This window comes from Vitis vinifera, chromosome 3 (assembly GCF_030704535.1).
Source record: "Vitis vinifera cultivar Pinot Noir 40024 chromosome 3, ASM3070453v1".
NCBI classification, from domain to species: domain Eukaryota; kingdom Viridiplantae; phylum Streptophyta; class Magnoliopsida; order Vitales; family Vitaceae; genus Vitis; species Vitis vinifera.
The window spans coordinates 19,358,174-19,367,434 of record NC_081807.1 but is presented as its reverse complement, the minus strand read 5'-3'; the positions used below and the strand labels follow the sequence as shown (position 1 = coordinate 19,367,434).

Sequence of the window (9,261 nt, the reverse complement as noted above, 5' to 3'; positions counted from 1 at the left end):
TTATCATATTTGAGGACTTCAAAATTGGTTTTAATTTCCCTCCCATGTTCCTTTTTCCAAGCTTCAACTATTTAAGCTATTGTTTACCCTTTTCAGAAAGGAGAGTTCGAGAATAAGTAAGAACTAGCCATGGCTCATGGTGTCGGGTTATAGTCGCCATTCCAAAAATAAAATTTTAGGTTTATGTATCCACATTAGATCTTACTTTTTGATATGACTAGTTAAAAAAAATTATTAAATGAAAGTGAAAAAAAAATGAAAAACGAAAAAAGGACTGATACAAATAAATGGTACCAAATAAAAAGGCAAAAATTCTCTGGTTTCTTATATGGATTAATTACTGTAAAAGATCTGGTGCTATACTTCTACAAATATTTTGACTTTTTAGGTGATAAGTGGTTACAAGTAAAAGTCTGATAATTTGACCAAAAAAAAAAAAAAAAAAAGTGATGAATTTTATCATTTTGTTTAAAAATTTATATAGAAATGCATTGTGAATTATATAAAAAAAGAAATAATAAATATTCCAAAATTAACCAAAATATTATTAATATTTAATTGTCCTTGATTTATGAAAATATTGATCAAAGTAGATTCTTATAATTATTTTGTGTATTATCTTTATTGTCTTTCATGTTTTTGTATTATGTATCCTCTCATTTCATGTCCTGCCATTTTGTATCATCATTTATTCTTTTTCTTAATGTGCCCCCAAAGTGGAGTATGAATGAATATGAACATCTAACTTGTTTTGAAATATGACTAATACCTCATTTGACAAATATTTGATAAAAATATCAAATTAGTCATTTTTATTTTCTTTGAGAATTTTAATGTGTAGAAAAGGTGAAACCTCTTCCCCTTAAATTAAAAGTCATCTCTCCTCAAGTATTTCAATTATAATAATGTTATCCAAATACAAATCGATGCATATTTTAAAAAAATTTCTCTCCTCTTTTTTGGTAATGAGTGATTGGTTATATTTTTGAAAATATTCTATGATTTGGTTAAAAGAATGATAAGGTGATTTAGAAAGCATAATGACCAAATATATATATATATATATATAGATATATATATGTTTCATACCTCTATTATAAGTCATGTAAATAGACAAACTTTGTCTTTCTCTAAAATTAGCTTTTAATGTGGTGAGATTACCAATAGACAAACTTTGTCTTTCTCTAAAATTAGCTTTTAATGTGGTGAGATTACCATAGATTCTTATCATTATTTTGTGCATTATCTTTATTATCGTCTTTTCATGTCTTGTCATTTCATGTGCTCTTTTATTCCTCCCTTTAATAATAAGATGTTAAAAAAATCTATTATAATTAATAGCTATTAATTATATCCAATCATCTATTATTTTACTATTTTATGATAAAAAGGAAAAATGATGAGCTATGAAAGCCCATTATACTCATAATTAGCTTATTAAAAAGTAAGTCATTTCTAATATTTTTATTTTATTTTATTTGTTTTCTACTTTTAAAATATACTACAAAATTTCTTTATAACTTTTTAATCACATAAGCTAATTTCTAATAAAATATAAAATAATTAGTGAGGTTCACGTGGGTTTCAATTACTTTTGGATGTTTATTAGGGTAGTTAAAATCTTTTTCTATTTTAGTCAAGTTCTTGTTTTTTTGTTATTAGATTTTTGGTCACCACATAAATTTCCCTTTCATTTAATGAGTCAAAGCATCACAAAAATATGTTCATGACGGGGCCACTTCTATCTATAGCTAGCTTGATTTTCAAATGTAAATATTTATTCTTGGGGCAAGTCCTAACTTTTCTCTTATGTCATGCCTTACAAATAACTTTATCCTTATCAGAATTTATTCTTTGCAAGGCCATTTCTTTGAAACCTTTTTTTGGATCTTTCCTTAAGTAACATTGGATTCTTGAAAAATATTAAGGAAAGTACTGTAGAAGGGACCAAAAAAAGAGTCCCCCCTTTCTTTTGCTTTTTCCTCTTATAGCATGAAATAAGAGTAGTTCCAATTGACATTGGTACGTGCCCCTGATATCCTTTGGGTGCACCACATATTTAGTAACCAATTAACCCTCATCAACTGTAGACTTTCTATGTAGCCATGCAGTTCAAGTCTAACAACCAAAAGAGTTTCATAGAGCTTAGACAACTTATTTGCCTACTTGAAATGTAGACAGTTGATATTGATATGCCTAAAGTGCACCATTGTAAACTAACCCATTAAATGAAATTAAGTTGAGTCCATCATAATGTCTCAAATTATAAGTTGTTCCCAAACGCTTTAGCCAACTAGGTGGGTGTCTTTGTTCAAAAGTATGTTACCTATATAACTAACTTAAAGTAATTCCCTGCCCTCACACAACTACTCTATGTTTCAAAAGATGGTAGAAGATTCCACTATTGAATTTTGAATTAACAAATTAGCTAGAGTCCAAGTTTTTTGCTCTTGAAAACCAACGCCGAAAGGAGAGCTTGATTTTATAAAGGAAAAAGTGTATTCCATGCCCATGTAAAAATAATTACAAAATAAGAATCATCTTTAAAAATAATTCAAATTTCATACACTTTAAAAGTAGTATTTGATATTATCAAATATAGTACTTATATCATGAAAATATAATATATGAAGGATCAAAGATAATACATTTGATTAAAAAGTGTATGAAATACTAATTATTTTTAAATTATTGTTTAAATTTTATATTTTATAAATTGGGGTTACTATTTTGTGGTTTTTTTTCATACGTGTGTATAAAAACACATTTTTCCTAGACTTGAAGATATTTCAATCTACAAGCTATGATAGATTTGAATCCAAGGAGCTATCAAGAGATTAAAAACAACTTTTCCCAAAGTTTAAGTCACTTGCATTGCAAGATCATATTGAGGTGCTGAAAAATATTGATTTGATTGCAGTAAAGAGGTTTTTACAAGCTCGTGATGGAGAAAGACAAAACAATATCTCTAAACGGAGTAAGAAGAATATGGTCAAGGAGGAATCTAGTGTACCAAGCATGTGGTACAACACTAAAAAGTAATTATTAAGACGAGTTTGACATTAAGGAATGAGGAATGAGAATGAATATTTTGATTTCATTTTTATTCCCTCTTAAATAGGAATGAATTTGTTAATTCCAATTCTTATGTTTTAATGTATATAGGAATGTAACAGTGGAATGGTAATTTGTTTCTAGTCCAATATTAAATAAAATAGAAATAAAAATGAAAAAAAGAAATAAATTATCAATAAAATTCGTATTTATGGTTTAAAATCATTTTTTATTTTAATTTTAATTTTTTTAAAATCTTACATTGTACATAGTTTGAAATAATTTTTTATTTTCATTTAGAAAAAATCATTGAGATTTTTTTTTTTTGCTAAATAATAAAAACCTATTTGAGAGTGTGATTTAAAAACAAGATTGTTTTAAAAAAATTATACCACAATTTGGTTGTTATTCTTTAGAAACAATTTTTAAAAACAAAATAAAATAGAGAATTGTTCTTTCAAATTTTTTCATTAGAAAAAATGAACATCAAATCAAGTGAGAGCCTTTTCTATTGAAGTTATTAATAAATTTAATAATTTTAAAAAATAATTTAAAACTCAAAAAAATATATATAATGACTATAAAAAATAATAGACATAATTAACGCTTTAAATTGTTTAATAAATCTTGTAATTTTTAAGAATAATTTGAAATTCAAAAAACTAAATAATTAATTATAGATTAAATAAAATAATTTAGAATGTTATCTTCTTTATACCTTAAAAATTAAATTTTATTTATTTTTATATTCATTTAAATCAGAATAGTATTAACATTTACTAATTTTGAATAATTATTTTTTATTTTTAACAAAATAAATTAATTATGATTTTATAATATTTTAATATCCCTATTTTTACAATATTTATAAAATCATGTAAATGGTATTAGAAATTATTAATTTGAATTATTACTATTTATATTAAAATAAATAAATCAATTAATGTTAATATTTATATTTTTATAATATTTATAAAGAAGTATGATTTATGATTTTATTATATTATTAATATTCATATTTTATTAAAAATAATTATTTTTAATTTATTTGTAATTAAAAAATATTTTTATTTTTAATAAGACATGAATTAAATTTAGTTTACATTATATAAAGTGAATTTACAATTTGTGTTTTTTACAAAATCAAAATAAAAAATTATTTTAAAAACAAATTATTTAGAAAAGTCTTTAATTTTTACATTTTTAAAAACATTTTTAAGAATAGCTTGCACTAGAAAATCAAAATACCTCCTAATTGAGATTTACGGGCTAAATCTCACTTATTAGTGGGATTTTATTTTCATTACAATAACTTTTGATTTCATTCCCACCTTCATCTAAGTTATTCAAACACGAAAATGAAGGAGAAAATGAATGAGATATTCATTCACTCCTCATTTTTGTATACTAACACATGTTTTAAGAGTTTTAGCTCATTTGGGGAATAATTCACGTTGAAGAACCTGCATAACTCAAATTGATGATATTATTAAAGTTGTTTTGGAAGAGCAACATTCCCCACAAACTATCACTCCCCTTCATGAAAAGTGAAGTAGGAGAAGAATTAATACAATTCATTCATCATCAGATCGTTAAATAGGGATTACATAGGGCCAACACCATAAAAAGGGGAAAAAATTATCGTACCCTCCTTTAATGGGATTCAAACAACATCTTTAGTGATAAAAGGAAATTAAGAACATCACAAGCACAATTAATGGCAAAACACTAAGGCACAATCAATGGGATTAAATAGGGTTCAGCAAAATCTCATTCACTCCCTTGCAAGCTGATAGGGAGGTAGCCACAGGACCTTATAGCAACATTGGCAATGAGAAATGGGTAGAAGTCCTTTAGTGAAGTGATCTTCAACTTGAGATTCTCAAAGACTACATAAGACATGGAGAACACCATTGGTTTGGTACATATGCATTCTTGCAAACAAAAGCTGAATGCACACATTAAATCTCATATGCATGGTTTGGTACTTAAAAGAATTGATTACATACATTAAAAAGCAAGCCCTAGTGTGTTCATCAGTCTACTTCTTTGACAACAGCACATCACTCAACAGTTTGTTGAAGTTGTTGTAAGAAGACCCACCAAGCATAATGGCCTCTTCTGCCAACTTCTTCCATTCCATGGCCTTCTTCTTCATCTTCTTACCCTTCTCTCCATCCATCAGCTCTCTCACAAGCTTTTCCACCTTGTCTCTCTTCACATTACCATTAATCTCCATCCCTATGCCCCATTCACTGCAACTATAGCGACAATTTGTCGGTTTCTCGGACCTGAATGGCATGCAAATCAGAGGCGCACTCCTCCACATATGCTTTCGCTTGTGGAGTTCCAACCACAATGTGTTACAAACCCTCCTACGGCCGGGTGCTTCAGGACTTGTTCTTGCGGAAACCAGCTTGCTAACATGCCTCTATCTCTTGTTTCAGTTATAAACTCTGGTGGCAAAGGCGCTGAGTCCCCTGCCACCAAATCAGGCCTTATGATCCATAGGAAGGGCTTGTTGCTATTAGCTAGTCCCCAAGCTAACTCTGTCAGATGTTGAGGTGTCATCACAATCATGCTCCCAAAATTCACGTACACTACTGAGTTGGGTTCTTTGGAATCGAGCCATTGGAGACATTCAGGTTGTTCTTTCCATAAACTTGAGCCTAAATTTGTCAGCCCATCGTCTGAAATCTGATGAACCAAATGCTGAAGAGGGCCGATGGTGTAAACTGGAGGAAGATTGGCTCTGAGAGCATCCAAAACATCTTTTTCCAATGCATCGAATGTGTTCAAAATGATGGCAGAAGCTTTACTAGCTCTCTCTGCCTCCACCATGATGAAGTTGAGCATGATATCGTTCGGGTCTGTAGTTCTGAAGATAGCTGGAAAATCCCTCAGACGGATGGTTTTCATTATTCCAGGAGTGGAGTCAACAATGGTGTCTAAGTACCCATTGGTCAGACAGCTTTCATCTGTGGATCACACACAGAAATTAGCTCCCAAACTCATATCGTTTGAAGGAAGATATTTGGATCTCAATTAAATCAAGGTAGAAACTAGAAATGCATAAACTAGATTTGAAACCGACCAGGATACATGTTGATTTCAGATCTATTTATAAAGGAAAATTTTATGATACGGCGACATGACACATGTTACTGAACTTCCGATCTCAATATTTTGTGAAAAAAGACAGATGCTATATATATACATACTTTTTGGAAAACTAAAAAGGACTAAAAAAGAAAACCTATTCTTTCAAGATTAATTTCAATCATTTAATGTTTTCTCGTTTCAGTAGTTAGAACCGATTTTGAACTATTGGAGTACGGGATCTATCTCCCCAAAAAATCGAAACCAAATCCAACCGTAGCCTCAGATAGAGATAAACAATACCTTTGAGTGGTATAAGACCTCTTTGAAGGAGGTCCCTGTACTGCCTATACCCCAGAAATCCACATGCACTTGTTGTCCAAAACACCACTTCAGGCACTCCAAACTTCTCAGCAGCATCAAGAGTGAAGGACATGACGCCATCGGACACAATACAGCTGACAGGCGAGCAAGAGGAGGAAGGATCATTCAGCTTAGAGATGAGGCTGCAAAAGGGAGCCAAGCTGTTCTTGGAGGTGGATTCACAGACTGAAGCGGTGCGTTGGGTGACATCAGCATCACTTGGTGGGAGGCCATCTGGGATAGACTCAAAGCGAAAATCAGGGAAGCCATCAAGAGAGTTGGGGCCTCTAGACCTGAGCAAACGCTTGTGGCTGTGCTCAGTGTTGACAAAAGTGATGAAAAAGCCTATGTTGTTAAGCAGTTTTGCCATGCTGTTGGAATTTTTTGTGTGGACTTACATAATCAATTTGATAATATCATAAATCAGTGTTAATTTTATTTTTTTGCATTGTGGTCCATAATGGGACTGGACACATATTGTTGCTTGATTTTTTATGAGCTCACCTTAATTCACTTGACTGACCCATTAAGTCAAGTCGTTCAAATAAAGTGTGTAATGTGTAATGTGTTATATATATATATATATATATGAATTTATTTATATATATATAAAGAGATGTGTTTGCATGTTTTTTGGAGAGCATCCTTTTTCTTCTTTTGGAGAACACTCCCGGCAAACACACACGCTTGCACTTTGGACTGAATTTTGGGATGCAAGGGAAGAGCTCATTGATCTCTCGTTCTCGGACCATCACGCACTCGGAAAGCAACTTATTGGATATCAACGGGAGAAGAAATGGCTTCCCATGGCATGATTCAAGGTAACCGGTTGAATTTTTGCTATTAAATGCATGCTTAAATGTTAACATGTGATCCTATAATATTTCAATTCTCTTCAATTGGTATCAGAGCAAGCATGATTGACATTTGAGCTGTAATTTTGGGTTAATTTTTTTATTTCTCGTTTTCTGGTTTCGGAAGACATTTTTTGGGGGTTTTTTTTTCGTTTGGTGTTAATTCTTGGTTTTCAAGCCCGATTGAGGTTGGAGACTTGTAGAGAATATTGTTTGGAACAAAACCCATCAATTTTGAAAAAAAAAAATTTCTTTCTCCAGAACCAGGCTGTGTTCAGTTGGAAGAGAAGATGAACAGTACCATGCTGATGTCATCATGACGTCATAAAAATAAAAAAAAACAATTTTTTTTTTGTTTGCCTTGGTATTCTTGGATTGATTATGCATATGTTAGAATTATTATGCATTTGTTAAAATTGACTTTATTGGGACAATTATTATAATTATTGTTTTTATGGTATAATTTTTATTTTATACCAATAATGTTGTCCAAGGTCAATTTTGTTAACTATTTAAATTTATTGTAGCAATATATAACACTTGTGTGATTGCCTATCGCAATTCCAAGTGTGTCAAATTGCGCAAATTAAATATTTCAGTTTATTGTCAATTGTGATAATAGTGAACATATATGTGGTTGCCTATCGTGACCCTATATGTGTCAAATTGTCTTTGCTGAGATAATTTAACTCCCACATTTAGTTGCTTTATTATTGTAATTACTAAGATCCATACGGGTATTGTAATTGTCCTATCGATGATAACAATACTTGGTAGGATGCTTAGATTGGTGAAGGAAATTAATTGTATATTATGAACCGTACTAATTTTCTTTGCCCTTTCAGTAATAAAATTAGTACATCTTGGTTGTAATATTTAATAAGTTGTCCTTACTACCGTGGAATTTTCAAAATTCCAAGCTATTGCTAAATTGAGAAATTATGGAAACTAGCAAATGCATGATATTGTAATAACATGCATATTGTTGAATTTTGCTATTTTCCAGCTACTAGCAATCCTGGTATTTCTCTGCAATTGTCTGCCATCAAACCTCTTACTGGAAATAATTTTGAAGAATGGTTTGAGTCCTTTAATGTGCATATGACTCTGCAAAATCTGGACTTGGCTTTGAGGGTTGATGAGCCAAGTAAGCCCACTGATGTGAGTTCTACAGATGAAAGATCATTTTATGAAATATGGGAGCACTCCAACAGGAGTTGTTTGATGGTGATGAAATACACTATGGATAAATCTATCAAAGAATGCGTGCCAAAGACGGAAAGGGCCAAAGACTTCTTGGAATATGTGAAGGCCAATTATACCAAGGTTGATAAGGCAGAAATGGCAACTCATTTGAAGCTTCTCACAACTACTGTATATGATGGAGTCAGTGGGGTTAGAGATCATATCATCAAGCTAAGGCACTACTTCAACAAGGCAAATGAGATGAAAGTGGAGTTGGGTGAAAAATTTCTGAAATGGTTGATACTTGAGTCTCTTCCTATTTCCTTTGATGCAGTGAAGTTGACTTACAATGCCTTGAAGGAAGAATGGACTCTGGAGGAGTTGATGTCCATTGTAGTGCAACATGAAGTCTCACTGAAGAAAAATGAGACTCACCTCCTTGCTCTTGTAATTGATCAAGTCAGTAATATGAAGAAAAAACCTCCACACAAGAATTTTGGAGGCTTTAAGAAGTTCAAGAGGAAAGGGAATTCAAATCAAGGAACCTCCAATGCATCTGCTTCTTCTAATGTTGTAAAGAGTGAGAAATTCAAGGGGAAGTGCAACTTTTGCCATAAGATTGGCCACAAGCAAGCTGATTGCTTCAAATTTAAAAATTGGCTAGAGAAGAAAAAGAAAGATGAAATTGTGGTTGTGGTTAATGTGA

The 9,261-nt window shown here is 31.1% G+C and overlaps 1 pseudogene; it reads right to left on the bottom strand.

Annotated features, from left to right (window-relative positions):
• Nucleotides 1-5,003: 5,003 nt before the first annotated feature.
• On the bottom strand, nt 5,004-6,886 carry LOC100256448 (7-deoxyloganetin glucosyltransferase-like; annotated as a pseudogene).
• Nucleotides 6,887-9,261: the final 2,375 nt, after the last annotated feature.